This window comes from Dermacentor albipictus, chromosome 2 (assembly GCF_038994185.2).
Source record: "Dermacentor albipictus isolate Rhodes 1998 colony chromosome 2, USDA_Dalb.pri_finalv2, whole genome shotgun sequence".
NCBI lineage: Eukaryota > Metazoa > Arthropoda > Arachnida > Ixodida > Ixodidae > Dermacentor > Dermacentor albipictus.
Window position 1 is genome coordinate 121,211,093 of NC_091822.1, and position 20,248 is coordinate 121,231,340.

General features: G+C 46.0%; 1 long non-coding RNA gene across 1 annotated transcript in view; it reads right to left on the reverse strand.

Annotated features, from left to right (window-relative positions):
* Positions 1–10,925: 10,925 nt before the first annotated feature.
* The window catches only part of LOC139056080 (uncharacterized), a 76,853-nt gene continuing 67,530 nt past the window's right edge, over positions 10,926–20,248 (reverse strand). Inside the window, exons 2-3 of the long non-coding RNA XR_011512144.1 lie at positions 16,575–16,676; positions 10,926–11,136 (exon numbers count right to left, since the gene is read on the reverse strand). This is a non-coding gene — a long non-coding RNA (uncharacterized lncRNA). The remainder of the gene's footprint in view (positions 11,137–16,574; positions 16,677–20,248) is intronic.

Below are 20,248 nucleotides of genomic sequence, written 5' to 3' on the forward strand. Positions count from 1 at the left end.
AAAGAAAGATGAAGTGCAAAGAAGACGACAAGGCAAGCGCTGTCCTCTTAATCTTTTCTATAAAAACTCGAATAATCAACATTTTGTAACGGAATAGACACCGTGATCGGTATGGATGAAGTCGCGATAAAAAGCGTATCTTCCGATGGTCTTCAGGATCATTCGTCAGGTGTTGCACCTTGCTTGTAGAGAATCACTGCGGGCCCTCGTTGAAATTTGCAATACTGCCTAAAAAGGATCTTTGTAGCCTAGAAGAGACAAGTCGATGGAAGATGGAAACTTTATGCGATATATATTGAACGTTGAAGGCTTCCCCCCTCGAGCCTAGGTTTAGACAAGGGTACTTCTGTTTGCCAGGTAGGACATTAAAAAACGTTGTTTGTTCGACAATTGTAAACGCTTCCACTGAAGACCTACATAAAGATGAACATGGATACACATCAAAACATTTTTCCAAAGAAATGTTCTGAGATGGCCTCCACGTGATTTCTACAAAACTGCTTTGCCATGTGCTGGAAAGAAATAAAAAGAAGCTTCGTAAACACAACTCGTCTATTTAAAATATATTGCATAGATTTCACAATTTTATCAGTGCTAACCAATACAAAACACTATCTTTTCTTTTTTTCCTAACAATTAAAGCTTCACCAGCTCTTATCACGCCATCAACAGAGCGACAATGACATGCTTAGAGAGGAAACACACCCCAGAGGCAGCCATTAGCCAGACACAGTCACGGCACTTCTAAGTTTTGCCAGACTAGTGAAAGCGTTGTGATTATATGTCCGAGCTACAACACCAAATTGCTATTTTGTCGACAAAGAGCTATTTGGTTCTCATCATGAGTACATGCAGTGCGACAGCGCTAGCACTCCGGCCATTCTAGCCGAACACACTAGCTTATCTGCCACGCCTTGCAGCCGTTAATGACACTAGTCGCAGAAACAGGCGCGATGATAGATGACATCTATCCCGAAAAAAACACGAAATTTGGCTCAGTGTTTTTCTTTCTTCGCTCGCTCTCTCCGCTACAGCAGGTGAGTATAAGCACGAAACAACACCATCAATAACACGGCCTCCATAAGGCAAGAAGAAGCGTGGCTCTTTCACTTCGCGTATCACCATCACTAATCAAGTACCGCAGTCATCGTGTGGGGCCCATACGAAACGTCATTTCGAGGCATTATAAAAAAATATAAACGGATTCCCTGTTTGGTCACTGTCTCGTGTATTCACCCACTTGCTCCATCCTGGGCACTTTTGTTTGTGATGCGTGGTTTGCGCCCTCATTAAAAAAGAGACAATACAGTGATGAGCGGTCACTGTTAATTAAGAATGACAGCACGCCACCGCGGAACTAATCAACTACATTGAAGAAGGCTCACTGAGCGGGCAACGTGCTTTATGCGAAGATGTTTGATAGAGAACTTGTACATGGGGCCTCATGTGCTGGGATAACCTGGTAGTGAGTAATTTCATATATTAGCAAATATTCCGTTATTGTAGTCACACGTATGTGTAACATCAAAGCGCATGGTTTCGCTTGCTATAGACATCCTGCTTCGATCAAAGGGCCCGACAACGCTCAACGCGCCCATGCCGACGCCAGCGCGCAGTTTTGGGGCCCCTTCTACCTCAGGCATCGTTTTGCAGATCATATTGAATGCAATCCTACATCAATATCCCAACGGCTGTCATGATGTTGTGAAACGTTTTACGTGTCGCGCATCATATTACCAAGACGCTTTTCCTACGTGCAATAAAGGACCCGCACCCATTCAGAGAGGGGCGCAGTTTGTTATGATAAAGGCTTATCTAACTGCTGCTATTATCGACCTGTCAAACGTGAGAGACATTCAGACGTACGTTCCCATGACAAGATCATTTGCCTCGTCCCGGAAAAGGATGTTACGATAAGCCTGGGTATCGACCTGTCAAGTATAAGAAGCATTCAAGCGGGGGACCCTATACCGACATATCTGCACACTTCCTTGAAACAGCGTCACCCCTTTTATTCCCCCAGCGGACACAAAGGGAAGGACGAAGAAAAGAAAACCCGAAGGACAGGAGGTCGTCGACGGCAGAACCTGACAAAAGCACTAGTACTTTCACAGGTTCCCCAAAAAGACATCGACGACCACAAGACCACAAGGAGTAATTAAGCCCGCCTTGGCCGCCGTATGATCAACCTGTCAAGTGTGACAAACGTTCAAGCGGGCGTCCCCATGTCGACATAATTTCCCTTTCCTCCGAAACAGCGTCACTACTTTTATTCCCCGAGCTCACATAAAGGGAACGACGAAGAAACGAAAACCCATGGGCAGGAGGTCGTCGACAGCAGTACCTGACGAAAGTACTAATATTTCCACAGGTTCCTCAAGAAGACAGCGACGAGCACAAGACCTCAAGGAGTTATTTAAGGCCACCTTCTCTGCCGTGTTAATCAGAACCGCTCGAGACTCGGAGAAGAGTGAGTAAACATGTACCAGTGAAATGAATACAATATTTTCAACTTTTTTTAGTCATCACGATGCCTGGCTTCGTCGTCGTTTCTCGATTCTTGGGGTGAAGAGCCACCTCACCCGGTCCAGATCGTATCACCGCGACAGGCGCTTGCTCTGCGTTTCCCTGGATGGCGCTGCGATTCCACACAGCACCGGTAGCGCGTGTTCTTATTATTAGTGTTAATATTAGTATTATATTGTGCACTTTCGATTATCCGGATGCACCCGCGCGCTTTCCGGGCTGACCGTGCGCCGTGTGCTGTAGCCAACGTGATCTGGCGCGTGTGCAAAGGTGAAGTGCGAGCATGCGAAGTCAAGTCGAGAAGGTTGAGGGCTTGATGCGCGCTGCTTTCCTGCACTCACAGTGTTAGAAGTCATGCGAACGGCTGAGTATGGAGGAACAACGCCGTATAAGGAAGGGAGCGAAAGCATGTAGTGTTTCACACACCAGCGGTGTGGATGCGAGTGCTGGCACTCATTGAGCAAACTCTTCTCTCGTGCGTCACTGGACACGTGGCGTTATGCTTGTTTAGTTTCTAAGCGATTGCGTCGTGAAATCTACGTTGTCCACATAACTACGAGCAAAGCTTTGCTATTGCTGTCAATCGGAGCGTGATCTTATGTAGATGTTGCAATTAAAACGTGCTGGCAATCTCTTGGATACGTGGCTCACCTGCATCGCCAATAAAATATTTTGACGAAGTAAAAATTTGGCAGTAGTTCACATCGAACTAGAAAATGAACACGTCCTACACAGACAATATAGCAGCTTGAACAATGCATCAATAAAGAAACGCTTTATTAATAGACTGAATCAGTTAATGCGAGTACACAATGTTGGTAGATCGCTCGTGGCACACCACGCAATGAAATCCTCTAACTGGCTCTGACAAATAGAAGCATCTGGGGTTCATTTCCATGAACCGTAAGGGGACCAGACATCCCACTTTAGAGGCGACACGCGCTGCTTGAACCACCGTGGTCCCACTCTGTACAGGTAGAATGGCGTTTTGTCATGCTGTGGGCTTTCCGGACTCCGAGTTGTCCAGAAATACATGCGCTGTGGTGCCGAAACCTTTTGCAAATATCTGGGGTGTAGTGACACCACGGTCGAAGACTTGGGAGGCAGGCACCAAAGTGAAACACTGCCAGAAACGAGGCAGCCGCAGCTGCAATTGCATAACGGTTCGGAAAGTGGACCATTCGCTCGTGCTCATGTGATTGGCTACAATGACGCTTTTGCTGACAAGAGCAGGGTTCTGGTCAATCAAGCGAGGGCACGTTAACGGTTCGCTGTCCGAACCATTATAAGAGCGCACAGCTGCGATAACTCAGAACTACTTACGGTTTGAACGTTTTCTCTACCATGCAACATTGACTTCTCTATGCGTTGGTTAACGAGCCGTAGCCAAGCGAAATAGCAGACTCAGCCAACATTAAGATACCGTGTTTGTCCGGCATATGGTGTTCGAAGCACGTGGAATAATTCCAAAGCACAAGCACAAATTTACTGAATAGCTCAGGAAAAAAAATTCCTTTCACAGACACAAAACATGGAATTAATGTGAAACGTCGTTTCTATCTCTTACTCCTGTCCCCCTTTGGCGTCCGATGAATCTGGTTTCATTAGTAAGTACCCCATAAACGTTCCAGATTATTATATTTAAATAACACGTTAAGCTAAATTCCTTGGTACCGGGAGAACGTGAAATACACTAACGCATATGAAGTAAATCTGTAAATTGCCCATTTCTGCGAATGCCTTGGTGTTAGCAACCTTCCCGTGAAAGGGTCTCCGAACATCCGTAAACCGCTGCCACGCAACCAAGTGGATAAACAAAAGGTCCACTTATTTCTTCTTTGGTTGCTAGCAATGTCCACATGAAAGGGACCGGCTATAGCTCTTTGAAGGGTGGCACGGTCTTCGTCTCCTGCTTGCTGACGAAGCACCAGAGGTGCCACAACCACCTTTTGTGATCGCAGTAGAAGTGCGGCACCCACGTCGTATGGCGTATTTTTTTTCCTTTGCTCTACCGTGGAAACGCCTACTCTATCAGATGTCTCCCATTTCTTGCTTGTCACCAGCCTCAAGATACGAGAGAGACGGGAACTGTTATCCTACTCTGTGGTTTTATGCCGTAGTTTCTCCCACCTAAGGCAGCACGCCAGACCTTGCCCATTACCGCCCACCACTCCAACCTTCTTTTTGTTCGTGATATGCATAGACGACCACCGTCTAACTCAGGCCACCCCCGATACCTGCATCTATTTTGGAAGCTCTCGTCTGCCCGCACACAGAGGCAGCATCGATCAATCCTCCCCCCCTCCCCCCCAGCTGTCTTCGACAGAGGCTGAGAGCGAGGAAAAGCACAAAGAGCAGTGGCGTGCTCGCTGCAGTAGCGCAGCAGGTGTGGAGACCGCATCCTTAATCCCGGCTCTCCCCAACTCTGTGTCCCCAGATCGTGATCGATCTTAGCCTTTACTGCGCCGTTGAATGGAATGCATTAATGCCACGGCTGATGGCGCCTACAGGAAATGCTTCCTCTGAATACGGCCCGTTCCGCAGCTGGACATCTTTTAGCCATCTAGATTTCACTCTCTCTCCCACTCTTTGCGACATACGTTTATAAAGAAGGAGGAGCTTTGTCGCAATTTTTTCATCTGTGAGCTCTACCTTTCCTATCGTATCCCGCTTAGAGAAGCTTTTTTTGCATTATTACTCGCTAAATGGCCATCCTATCACTGATTAAAACGCTGCATTTCACTCACTTGAATGTTATCTACCTTGTTATTTCTGTTTTCGGGAAAATTGAAAAATACAAATGAACGCTCCAGTATTCGCACTTCCAGCATCACTAGGTGGAGCGGCGCCAATTCAACACGGCGGGTGATAAAGGCGATGGACTGGTCAATAAAACAGACGTGTCTGGAGAAGTAGGCCGCTTGCGAGTTCTTAGTGTCACTAACGCTTGGTCAGCGTGGACCTTGTTGTACACGTAAATATGTTAACGCTGCGGAGTTCTCCAGGAGAGGAGAATTCATTTCAGCTAGCCTTTTGTCTGGATGACATTTATTTCGTGTAACTAGACTTACAATTGCGTCACATATGAAAGCCACGTGAGAGAGCTAGTAGTCTGACTGAGACAAAATGCTCCGACGGTGTTCTTATTAACTTTCGCCTGAGGAAAGGTATCATTGGAAACTTCCCCCAATAAGCGGAGTGAGGGTGAGGAGGAGGGGTAGACAGCAGAACATGGGAATCAAGAGTCTAGTTCATGCGTAATTCGATGAAAAGAAACCGTCGTGGTAGTGAAACTTTTCAGCATAAAGGACAGTCTCTTAAGAGGTGCAGTATTAAAGGTAGTGAGCCAGATCTAGGTAAAAGTCAGGGTGGTGGAAATCTGGTCATGGTGTTGATTGTGGCCACACAAGTTTGATGTATACGGAAGCTGGCGGTGTTTCAACCCGGAAGTCACAGTCGCAGATCGACAAAATCATGCAATAAAATTCCAGAAGGTCAAAGCTGCCAACAGAGGCGCAACACCACACCGCTTTAAACAGCCCACTCATCCGAAAATGTTTGCTCTGAGGCTGAATTCACAAAGATTTCAGCTTCGTGCAGATTATATTTCATTGCCCACCCGCCTTCGCTTGTATCACACCCGTTATCTCGATTGTCTGTTATTCGTTTGTTAACAACAGTTTGAAATAAAATACTTTCTGTGAGTATACAGGTCCGTATCTGCGAATGCGAATGGTGGCACTTTCTTAATGCTTTATAATCAGGAGTGTCAAAATGAAAATAAAAAAGTTTATATATGTGGAGAATGGGAAGCCGATCACGTGGTAGAGGTAGAGAAGAGCTGCGAGAGCTTAGAGCTATTTGCTCCGGACCACCGCGAGTTGCACTTGTCTCCTCCATGATACAGGACACGTGCCGAGTGAGCTCCTGAATCACACTTTCCAATGTGGTGAACGCGGTTTAAATCATGCATCAGGGACCCCAAAGAGGTGGGACGTATTCCTAATGAATTTCTCCCACTCCACGGCTAAATCATCATTAATTTTTTTTTCACGTAGATTTGTACGTTGTACAACGCACACTAAACGGAATTTATGCTACCAAGCCTGCTATTTTATGAAAGATTCTCCCTCACTTCGTTGTGACACATTAGATAAAATGGGCTGTTGTTGCTACTAAGACGGTAGTAAAAAACGACACATATGTGCCCCAATATATACGACACGGTACTGCCAACTCCATCCTTTTGTAACCCCTCAACAACAGGATCGTTTTGTCGAACTTGTTCTTTATCTGTGAAGTTGAATAGCGTGTATGTGGCGTATGAGTCTGTATGCAGGCAGTAGAAGGGGGAAGAATAAGAATTAATGCCTTATACAAGCTTTATCAATGATGTTATGTGGAAGATAAACACACGTGCGAGAATATTTGCAGACTGTGCTACACGATGACGTGTTCTTCGCCTATAGCCGCTGCTTGATGAGGGTCACATTGTAACCCCAGGACGTAGCCCCAAAGAAGATGCGTGTGACTCTGTGTCTACGTTTTTTTTGTGTGTTTCTGTATGTGCGGTAGGTATACATTATGTCTTTTATTTACAAATCATATGCACAAAAGGAGCATTGCGCTGAGCGAGTTGGAGCCTCGCTTCCGCTCTTGGTCATCTTCGGTACGCCGAAAGGTGTCTGCCATTGCGGAGAACTGGCACCTGGCAATTTGAACATGCATCGGAACAAGCAAAACTATTCTGCGTTCGTCGTTAAGATTGCCTTTGCCATGCATTGCACATTCAACATCCGGATCCGGAAAGCTTGATTGCGAAATGTACGCATCTGTCTGTCATGGTTGCTTTTTGTTAAGACAGAACAGGCAGCACAACGTTCTTCTTGAAAACCAGAGAAGGCCCCACTTCAGTGATGCACAATTATCTGTCTCTCTAATAGCGTCGACCGTTGAAGAGAAAGCACAAACACACAAACAGGAAGGCCACGAGATTAATCAGACGGACGTCCGGCTGACTTCCCTGCTTGGGGTAAACGGTACTTGGTGAATTCAAAGAAAGAAGGCAAGGGAAAGGGAAAAAGGAGAGAGAGAGAGAGAGAGAGAGAGAGAGAGAGAGAGAGTGCCCGTAAGTTCCGTAGCACTGTCTCGTTTGGAGCAGGCGGTATTGACCAAACGTGCCGAGCAGTTTGTCTACAGCATGGCGCCGATGTCTGCAAATCACGATCATATAAAGCCAAGACACAATGACATCAACGAAAGCATAGGCGGAATTACATGTTTTAATTGAAATGTAGCAGTGACAAATAAGGGGAAATGAAAAGGTGGACGACATAAAAACAGGGCGCAGGTGGGATAGGAATGCACGTCATCGCATTACGCGGGCGGTGCTCTCACCAATTGCGCTATGGCGGCGCCGTTTTCCCATCTAATTTCTTGAGTGTTATGTGTACTAGATCTAGGACTTAGAGCGTTAACCAGAATTACTGGCGCAGCGGTGGCGCGGTTATAACCGAAAAAAGAAAGAAGAGCCATTCACAATTCACTTATCAGAAGGGATGATAAACTACGTGTGAAGTAGGTGGAAAAAATTAAGAGAACGAATCAAGCAAATGCGATGAGTGACTGGCAGCACGCCTGCCAACCACGACCGGATAGGCTGTGCTTAGAAATCATATACTTTCGCTGGAATAACAAAAAAAGGCGAGGTTCCATTCACCTTGCCCGAGCGAGGTGACTGGGAGGTACAGAAGAACGTAAAAGCTGAACTCTGCGGAAAAAAGAAGAAGATTCCAGCCTGAAAACTGGCGCTTTTGAAGGAGAATAAGAGAAACAGGTAAACAGTGAGGGCAGCTTTGGTTCATTGACTTTAGAAGAAGATACTTTATTTGATTAAGAAGAACGGCCAAAGTGGGCAGTGACCTGTCCCCTGATATTGACTTGCTCAATGACCTTTTATTTCTTTGATATTTTCATTTCCTTTTCATGTCGCGTAGAGGCGATTTTAAGGAATCCCGCGTCTCACCAACCTCCAGGTTTCTTTTCGCACCGCACTCGGCGGGTCCCTGCGCTTAAAGAAAAAAGAACAACGAAGAATCTGTGTATGTGAGAGAGGATAATAAAAAGGCGTTCGCAAGCAAAAATATGAAGGGACATTAAACTTCCGCAGGATAAACAAACTTTAATCAGTAAAGCAAAGAAGATATATGAAAAAAAGAGCAAACGAAGAATATAAAGCTTCTCCAAGGCACTTCTATCCTATAGAGTAATGAAGACACCCCGCTGCGTAATACAACGGCTCGAGGTTGCGTTCTTGTGAGTTCAGTGCACGACACGGGGGTGTTGTGTGCAGAGATAAGTTAATAACAAAGTGGTAAGAGAAAGGTGACTCTCTCCTGCTGGAAACGGAGACTTGACTTTTTTTACTCAGCCACACTTCTCACGTTTTTGAGATAACGTGGTAAAAGTAGCGCTAACCATGCTGATACTGATCGAGGGACACTGTTAGCCCGAATGTCGGAGCAGTGCGTGTAATTATAGAAGAAACGTGCAATGGTCCAGCCAATATAGCGCCACCAACAGTGAGGGTGATGACGACGACGACAACAGCAACAACAAGCACAGCGTCCAGAAACGTAAGTTTCCGGACGCTCGAGTGGGTAAGCGCCAAACTCATCAAGGACATCATCATCATCAAACGTAAGTAACAAAAGTGTTCGGCTTATTCTGCTCGTTTATGCAAAAAGCTGCTAACGTTAGCTTTACATGTCGTTCTAGCGAATATATCGGGAAATATTTTGAGCACTAACCATGGTAACTGTCAGTATTTCGTTTTTTCTCGCTGGCTAACGAAACCGGTGCGCTTGTGCCAGACGTCGGACAACAAGACAACGAGGGCCATCACATCACTGTGAAGTTCGCGATCGAATCAAGACGGTTTCATTGATAAATTTGTAATTCTTTATTTGGCCCCATGTTGCTTTGGACCATTTCAAAAAATTTTACTAGTTTTTTTTTTCATGCGAATTATTTTCCTAGATCACCCGATTCTTCGCCAATCGCCCATATAACGGACATAAGTCACTCAGAGAAAAGGCGTTTTACGTTCCTGACGTTCTGACGTTTACATGCCAAAACCACGATATCATTATGAGGCACGCCGTAATGGGAGACTCGGGGTTAATTTTTACCCCCTCCGTTGCATTATTGTACAGCCTGTGCACAGCATATGGGTATTTTTGCATTTCGCACGCATCGAAATGCGGCCGCCGCGGCCGGGAGTCGATCCCGCAAAATGCGTCGGTTTCGCTCGCAGGCGTGTTGCGCCAATGCAAGCACTGCATTTCGGGATTATAAGCAAAGCAGCAAATTTATCCTCCACAGAATGAAGCAGGAAGGACGCTGAAGATCCTGGGCGCATGACTGAAAACTTAAGAAACAATGCGCAAAATTATCTATGTGCTGCAAGCGGGTAATTAGATCGAATTAGAGAGGGGACTAAGCACACACACACACACACAAACACACACACACACACACACACACACACACACACACACACACACACACACACACACACACATACATACATACATACATACATGTATGTATGTTGTCACGTAGTAGTGAGGTTGGAGAATGCAACAAGACTTATTGACGAAACTAGCTTTTAATTGGGCGAAACTGCGCCCTCGAAAACAGGCTACGCTCACAGAACAACGATAGGGGGAACTCAGTCGGGGATCCTCGAAAATCTGATGTGCCGGTCAAGCGCGTCGGCTTTTATACACGAGTCATCGAAGGGTCCACAGTGATCGGTGGTGCGCGCGTGTCTTCCAGAAAGTTCTGCACAATTCGCGTCGCACATGCAATCAGATTAGACAAGCTTCGGTGACAATAGAACCATAGAGAAAGACATTCAACAAGAGCGGACATGCCCATAGAGCCCAACGGCCGAATTGACTGTAGCGCACCAAGCGGATGGGATTAACTGTGTCACAACGCTGGATGCGGCCACTGTGTTTGAAAAGTACCCAAAAAAGCAATGAAATTTGGTACAATAATGTTCGGGGTCAGAAGAAGCGCCAAAACTGGTCCCAGTAAGATTCAGGACACGTTAAAATGACTCACAAGGCGGAGGTTCTTTTCGCTAACCACGTAAGAAATGCACGTGTGTTGGGAGCGTGCCCAAAAACAACCAGAATAAGTTTTAATAATGTTGGGGCTCATAGAAAGCGTCGCAAACATCTCCCAGTATGAGTCATTAACTCAAATTGACTACGCCAGGATGGCCGAGCTGTTTTTCGCTAACTGCGTCACAAGTGTCGGTTCCATGCCGTAAAAGCCAAAATTGCTTGAAATGCTTCGCCGACTGTCAAACAAACTTTCTCACCTTGTCGTAGTGCAATAGTGCAGTGGTGCGGTGTGGAAGTGCAGAAGGAATGCAAGAACACGATGGGAGCCCAACAAACACGCCACATCCAAAAGAGATGGTTCGCCGAACAGGCGAACTTCACATGCGCAACCGGACTCGCTGGCTTCGGTGGCCAGTCTGGTCAGTCGGTGGTCATGACGCATGCATCTGCCGCCTGGCGTGCCGTTAGCTTCATGCTAGGTAACGCAAGAAAAATAGGTCGGAAAGTATATTTCATTTCTGCGCTAAACTTTTAATTTTAGCGGGAAAGAATAAATAATAAATAAGACGTCTGTAAGTTAATTTCACATTCTGTTTTCCGATGCTCGCGCCAATTTACGGGTGGGATTAACCCTAGGCGTGACGTGTTTCCTGTTGTCAGTTTTTGCCGAGTGTCCCTTCTTGATGAATGTTTTTCTCTAAGACAGAACCATCGATAACTTTCGAGAAGTTTCCCATACATGCGGGCGCGTCCCACGTGACCGATAACATTTGTTAAACGGTGAAAAGCGCTCTCCAGCAAAAGATAAACCAGTCCACGTGTCAATCAATATACATATACATATATACTCCCTGACGAAGGGCAGACCCAGGCCAGAACGTGGGAAATAAAGCTTCGTTATTTTCGTACCTGCTTCCTCAATCTACAATTGCCTGTTCCGCTACGGCATCCCGGCAGACACTCATTCTTTAAATATACCGGGCGTCGCTGTTAACAATTAGGTCCAGAGAAATGGTACCGACTCCATAGTAGCCGTAGTCGTGTGTACTTACAGGTAGTATTATTTTCATCACGAAGTATTGTTTCTAATTAGTGAGCTTTTTAATTATTGTTTTATTCGCAAACAAATTGTTACGTGGGAAGACGCCGACGAAAAGCTATATACAAGTATATTTACAAGGAAATACGCCGCATTTGGCCAAGTGGCAACAGCCCGCGCTAGCCTTTTATCATCGTCGTTGTCTTCACCCTGCTTGCCTCTTTGTCATCGCAAATACTGTTCCGTAGCAATATTAATGACGAAGTTGTAGGCCACCTCAAGTAACTTCCTAGTCAAGTATTTGCTTCGTGCTCAGTTTTGCCTCGTTGGTTTTTCCGAGAAAAACCAAACGCGCGTGAAACATCCAAATTACGCATTAGATATGCGCTCGTGCGCCCCTACTCAAGTGCTCCCAAGCAAATAGCCACGACACACAGCTTCACTAGCGGCGGCAGCTCGACACATGGATTCGCGCTATGATGGTAGCGACATCATGAGAACACGCCGCTGACGCAGTGATAAGCGTAGCGGAACCGTAGTAGGGGAAGAGGGATTTGAAAGCCGGGAAACCGTGACGCTGCACTTGGTACTGTAATTTTGCGCGCTCATGCTGTGGAAGTTCATTTTGTTGCCTTTAGCAATAGAAACAAATAAACCTTGCGCAGGCTATGCCCATCTAATGCGTTTTGACGGATCTGTACGGCCAGCATAGGCCGTTGTCGATTACGTAAATCATTTTTGCTTCACGTGTCAGCGCGTAGATAATAACGGGAGATCTCCACGCCAGTGACCTGCTCACCAAGCAGACAGTCCTACCTTTCACGAATGATCAGAAGCCTAAAATGATCCTTGCTCTGGGGCGGCGCACGGCGACAGCAGAAAGGCAGCCAAGCTGCGCCGGATGCTGCATAGTGGAGGACGCACTATTCCGTCAACAATACTTAGAACATGCGAAGTCCTTTGCAAGACGAGTAGCTTCACAAGAAAGCGGCACAGGACTCCGACGGTTGTTCAAGAAGCGGAAACGGATGTTTTGGCATTCGTGGCAGCTAACCTTCGCGGTAGTGTGCGTGACGCCAGTCCGGAGGCCGGAAACTCAAGGTAGCGGCCTCCGGACTGTATATATATATAAATATATATATATATAAATATATATATATATATATATATATATATATATATATATATATATATATATATATATATATATATATATATATATATATATATATATATATGTAATTACGCATTAGATCACATGAAGAAAACGAAGACCAGTGAACGTGCTTGCGGTCCCGAGTGGAGGAAGGAAGAAGAGGACGACGCTCAGGTGATAAACCAGCTGACCGCTCTTGCGGTCACCTTCGCGACTTAAAGTAAACGGTCCCCTTCATCCGTAAGGGTTACAAATGGTCTCCTTCGCACGCAACAAAGTGGTGGAGGTGCCGGGGTACCGCTCACAGCAACGGAACCATCACTGCCGCAGCTTCGTCGAAGCCGTCGACTTGCCGGCCTCCCGCCATCAGCCGTGACCATCTTCGACATGCCAGAAGAAGGAGCCACTCCGAGGGCAGCGCCTAGCAGTCCACTGCCTTACTACCGAGTTCCACCCACCTTCGGAGGCAAAGCGGGGAAAGATGCCGACGAGTGGCTCGTCCTCTACAAACGAGTGAGCAAATCCAACGGGTGGGATGCAACCGCTCAGCTCACCAATGTGGTGTTCTCCCTGACCGATACCGCCCTCGTGTGGTATGAGAACCACGAGGACGCGCTTACGACGTGGGACCATTTTGCGACGAGCTAAAGGCTTGTTTTGGGGACTCAGTCGCCAGAAAGAAGCGTGCGGAGCAGCCACTGTCTCAACGGGCGCAGCTACCAGGTGAGACATTTTTCTTATTTATTTTTATTTTATTTACAGTACACCCTGCAGCGCCGAAGCATTATAGCAGGGGAGTGGGTACATGCACAACATATATCGAAGAAGTATTAAAGCTGTGCAAGGTGGTCAGTGCTCGCATGTCGGAAGAAGATAAAGTCGGACATTTGCTGAAAGGAGTGGCTGAGGATGTGTATAATTTTCTAATTGGAAAGGAGAGCCTCAGTTCTGTGTCTGACGTCATTCGGCACTGCAGAACTTTTGAAACGCTCAAGATGCGTCGGATTGCGCCAAAGTTTGGTCGATTGGCAAACATTACGACGGTTGCCAGTGTGGACACGAGTCCTTGCCTCGACCTTCCTTCCACCATCCGACAGATCGTCCGCGAGGAACTTTCCCGCCGCGAGCAGTTGCATTCAACTGCTGATCACCATGGCGTGTACACGTAATGTGAGGCTATGATGACGCCACATTCGGCCCCTTGGCAACCGATGGTTACCGCAGCGGCCGTAGAGTACAGTGCAGCCCCACAGCCGAGGATGACAACACGCCCTCCGACTCCGCGCTATGACCAACGTGCTCAACGCACGCCTACTCGACGCCCGATGTATCGTCGTGAGACACGCCACGAACCAACCCACTACACGCGGGAAAATGATAATATCCGCTTCATCGACGCACAACCAAGGTTTCGACCTCTCCCGGTGTGTTATTCCTGTGGCGTCCCGGGTCATATATCGCGGTTTTGCAACCAGCGTATGACCACGTGGTATGGCCAGCCCTCAGAGTTTTCTCGGCCCTCTGAACGGTCACACGCTGCCCCGTGGCCAGCACACGTATCATCTGGCGACGAGTATTGGCTCAGTGGCTCCCGGAATCGCTCCCCGGCATCTGACAGGAGTTTGACACCCCCACCGCAACGTCGTGCTCCCCGTTCTCCCTCACTGCTGCGTCGCACCGCGTCCCCTTCGTCACCGGAAAACTAGCTAGCGCGGCCGATGGAGGTGAGGTCGCTGGAGACGTGCTATTGACAGAAATACCTCCTGTGTTGATGCTGAAAAACAAAGTGCGCGTGCTTGTAGATAATGTCCCTGTGATGGCTCTGGTGGACACAGGCGCAACAATTTCCGTCATGAGTGTCTCTTTTAAACACGTGTTAGGGCGAAAGGTTTTGTTTAAATGGGACGAAGATTCAAAGTTCTGTGGAGTGAGTGGTGAGCCATTGCGACCTATTGGTGTGTGTAGTGCTGACGTATTTTTGGGAGGCCATGTTATTACGACAGAGTTTGTAATTATTCCTCGGTCGACTCATGATGTTATTCTCGGCATGGACTTCTTGCGGGAGTGTGGTGCTACTGTCGACTGTCGCACAGGAAAAGTATTCTTAAGTGGTAGGATTCCATCAGGACTCCTGGAGAATCCTGTAGATCGCGAAACTACACTGTGTGTTTGTGGTGATACGGTCATACCTGCATCATCTACCGTTTGCGTTCCCGTTGTCTGTTGCGGCGCCGATTCCGACTACTTCGAAGCTACCGTAGAACCGATGCACTTTAACTGTATGAAGAAGAATGTGTTGGTGCCACATTGTGTGGTGTCGATAAAAGGTGGACGCACTGGCTTATGGACCGTAAACTGTTCTAAGGAGCCCGTTCTACTATCAGATGGCATGAAATTAGCCTTCGCCAGGGAACACGCGTCCTTATCAGTGGCTGAATTTACAGATGTGCCGGAAGAACCTGATGGCCACAGTTCGGAAACGGCCCTTTTGTCGATGGTATATAAATCGCTCAGCACGAGTGAACGCCGAACGTTAGTGGGTGTGCTTTCGAAGCACGTTTCGGTATTCGACTTTGCGCAGCAGGACAATGTACCTGCAATCCCTGCGTCTCGAACGCGCCATACCATCAACACGGGTTCGGCAAATCCGATTAGACAAAAGCCATATCGTGTTTCACCATCAGAGCGCCAGATTATCAATGAACAAGTGCACGAAATGATGAAAAAGGGAGTTGTACAAGAGTCAGCAAGTCCGTGGGTAGCTCCAGTGATTCTTGTTAAAAAAAAAGATGGATCTTGGAGATTTTGCGTCGACTATCACCGTTTGAATGCTGTAACAAAAAAGGACGTGTACCCACTCCCACGTATTGATGACGCAATAGACTGCCTTCATTCCGCCTCTTACTTTTCCTCAGCAGATTTACGATCCAGCTATTGGCAAATTCCGATGCATCCTGACGACAAGGAGAAGACTGCCTTTATAACCCCTGACGGGCTCTTCGAATTTAATGTGATGCCATTTGGATTGTGCAACGCTCCGGCAACTTTCGAGAGATTTATGGACACTGTATTGCGTGGCTTGAAGTGGAACATCTGCATGTGCTACCTCGACGACGTCGTCATCTTTGGCCGCACCTTCAGCGAACACAACTCGCGTCTGGATATTGTCCTGAACTGCATCAGAAACGCTGGTCTAGTGTTAAACTCTAAGAAATGCCACTTCGGAGACCGCCAAACCCTTGTGCTTGGGCACCTCGTCGACAAGGATGGCATCCGCCCTGATCCCCAGAAAACAGCAGCCGTTGAAGCGTTCAGTGCACCGCGCTCTGTAAAGGAGCTCCGTAGTTTTCTGGGGCTTTGTTCCTATTTCCGCCGATTTATTCCTAAATTCGCCGACGTTGCATATCCGCTGACATGCCTGCTACGGAAGGACACCCCTTTTGAGTGGACTCCGGAGTGTGACTCTTCTTTTCGTCAGTTGAAGTTCCTGCTGACGTCACCACCGGTTCTTCAACACTTCAGTCCTTCAGCTCGGACAGAACTCCATACAGATACCAGTGGCATCGGTATTGGTGCCGTCCTAGTTCAACGCTACGGTGACCGCGAACACGTGATCGCATATGCAAGCCGCTCATTAAGTAGGCCCGAGCAGAAGTACACTGTGACGGAACAAGAATGCCTCGCAGTAATATTTGCGGTTCAGCGGTTTCGTTCTTACCTGTATGGACGCCCCTTTACGGTGGTCACCGACCACCACTCATTGTGTTGGCTTGTGAATCTTCGTGACCCTTGTGGCCGCCTTGCGCGCTGGGCGCTCCGACTGCAAGAATACAGCGTTCAAGAATACGTTCACTGGTCTTCGTTTTCTTCATGCGTAACAATATATATATATATATATATATATATATATATATATATATATATATATATATATATATATATATATATATATATATATATATATATATATATATATATCATCAGCCTTTATTATGTCCACTGCAGGACGAAGGCCCCTGTCGCCCGCCAACCATTTCCAGCTAGCGCCTGCGAATTTCCCCATTTCTTAGCCCCACCTAGTCTTCTACCGTCCTCGACTGCGTTTCCCTCCTCTTGGTACCCATACTGTAACCCTAACCTGCGCATTACATGACCTGCCCAGCTCTATTTTCTTCTCTTAATGTTGATTAGAATATCGACTATACCCGTTTGCTCTCTGATCCAAACTGCTCTCTTTCTCCTAACGTTATGCCCTTCACTTAACTTAACGCTCCTTATGTTGGTCTTGGTCTTAAGCTCCTTTCTCAATCTCCAAGTCCCTGTCCCATATGTCATCACCGGTAAAATGCACTGATTGTACGCCTTCCTTTTCAATGACAATGGTAAGTTTCCAGTCAGGAGCTGACAATGTCTGCGGTATACGATCCAACCCATTTCTATTATTTTATGAATTTCCTTCTCGTGACTAGGGTTCCCTGCGATAAGTTGACCTAGGTAAACGTGCTCCTTCACAGAATGTAGAGGCTGACAGGCGATCCTGAACTCTCGTTTTCTTGCCAATCTACTCATCATTTTCGTTGTCTTCTGCATATTAATCTTCAAACCCGCCGTGGTTGTTCAGTGGCTATGGTGTTGGGCTGCTAAGCACGAGGTCGCGGGATCTAATTCCGGCCACGGCGGCCGCATTTCGATGGGGGCGAAAACACCCGTGTGCTTCGATATAGGTGCACGTTAAAGAACCTCAGGTGGTAGAAATTTCCGGAGTCCTTCACTATGGCATGCCTCATAATCAAAAAGCGGTTTTGGCGCGTAAAACCTCATAATTTTTTTAACCCCACTCTTACACTTTCTCTGTAAAGGTCCTCAATCATTTGTTGTAACTCGTCTGCAGTATTGCTGAATAGAACAATGTAATCGGCAAAGCGAATGTTGCTGAGATATTCGCCGTCGATCCTTACTCCTCAGCCTTCCCAGTTTAATAGCTTGAATACTTCTTCCAAGCACGCATTGAATAGCATTGGAGAGATTGTGTCTCCCTGTCTGACCAGTTTCTTTATAGGTATCTTCCTACTTTTCTTGTGTAGAATTAAGGTAGCTCCGGAATCTCCATAGATATTTTCCAATGTATTTACGTAAGCGGTCTGTACTCCTTGATTACGCAAAGCCCCTATGACTAGTGCTATCTCTACTGAATCAAATGCCTTTTCGTAATCTATGAAAGCCTTACAGAGAGGCTTATTGTACTCTGTCGATTTCTCGAAGACCTGCATAATTACATGGATGTGATCCATTGTTGAGTACCGCTTCCTAGGCCAGCCTGTTCCCTTGGTTGACTAAAGTCCAGTGTTGCCCTTATTCTATTGGATAATAATTTGGCAAATATTTTGTATAATATAGGGAGCAAGCTAATGGGCCTATAATTTTTAAATTCCTTAACATCTCCATTTTCGTGGATTAGTATAATGTTAGCATTAGTATAATGCTAGTAGCATTAGTATAACGTTAGTAATTAGTATAATAAATAGCATTCTTCAAGTTTTCTGGGACTCTTGGAGTCGACAGACCGTTCGAATAAAGAGCCGCCAGTTTTCCAAGCATTATGTCTCCTCTGTCTTTGGTTAAATCGACTGTTATTCCATCTTCGTTTGCCGCTCTTCCTCGTTTTATGTCCTGCAAGGCCCTTCTGTCCTCATCGCTAGTTATAGGAGGATTTTCTGTGTCCTGTTCATTACTGTTTCTAATGGAGGTATCCGGACTCCTATGGGTATATGGGACTCCTATGGGTATAGTATTCTTCTGCTTCTTTTACTATATCTTCGAGATTGCTGATGATAATACCCTGCTTGTCTTTCAGTGCATACATCTTGGTTTGTCCTATGTCAAGTTTCTTTCTCACTGATTTCAGGCTGCGTCCATGTTTTGCGGCTTCTTAATCTTTTTCACGTTATAATTTCGAATATCACTTATTTTCACCTTGTTGATCAGTTTGACAGTTCCATAAATTCTACCTTATCTCTTAAGTTGAACACTTTCATTCTTCGTCGTTTCTTTATTAGGACGTTTGCTACTTGGGAGAGCTTGCCTACTGGTCGCCTTGGTGCCATGCCCCCCATATAAATAAATAAATAAATAAATATATATATATATATATATATATATATATATATATATATATATATATATATATATATATATATATATATATATATATATATATATATATATACGCCGCGGTAGCTCAATTGGTAGAGCAGCGCACGCGAAATGCGAAGGTTGTGGGATCGTTTCTGCGGCAAGTTTGTTTTAGCACCACCGTTCATTTCCATAAATTTATCGTTCCTTTATTTCATTCATTAAGTACAAGTGATTTCCCCTATGTTGTCTTTGGCGTCAGTGTTTGTTGGCTTCCTATAAGATGACTGATAAAAATCGGGTCCCTTGGTGAACTCCCTTTATTCTAGTTTATATATATATATACATATATATATATATATATATATATATATATATATATATATATATATATATATATATATATATATATATATATATTGAAGAAATAAGAAAGTGCCAGTGAACGCTTGCCTTACTCAACATCCTCTGTTCAGTGAGGTGTTAAAGGAACACTAAAGGTGCATACTAAGTCGACGTGGACTGTTTAAATACCATTGCACAAACCTCGCAACGCTTGTTTCGTGCTAAGAAACGACTTCGTTTACGAGAAAATTGTATCAGAAGTGTCCGAATACCTTTTTCGAAATTTTAATCTCCCGCCACCCAACCGGGGGTGTGGTGACGTTACATACGCCATCACCACCCTTTGCTGCCGTCGGTGAGTAAAACGGCACCCGACAGACGGCGACACCGAATCAAGACAAAGCGACGGATTCGTCGCCGCTGCAACTTCTTTTTGGTCAAGTGCCGTGGACAGCTCGAGCACCCTGCGACATCACGCGGAAGTCGAATTCTCTGCTACTTGCACTTTGTGCGAGTTTCGCAAGGCAGCATAACCAGCGCAGCACTACGCGACCAGGAAAGTACTGAAACACGAAACCGTGTGCGGCGCAGAGTCAAACGAAAACAAAAGCTTTAGACCACCCACGTCGTTGTCAACGGCAACTAAAATTAGTTCTCTTTTCTAAACATGAAATGGAACTGGACAAGTATAGCATTTATTTGATCTGATAATACAATACGAGGGTATTTTTTGTAACGAGTAGCTGAGTCCTAGTGAAAGGATTTAACTGAGGACTGCTTTCACCATCGGGCAAGTGCTTGAATGACCCGGGGGAGTCTGTAATCATTTCCTGCATTTACCTCGATTTCTGCATTTTTAAGGACCTGCTCACGATTATATTGACGCCTTAGAGATTCGCGAGCGCTAATCCATCA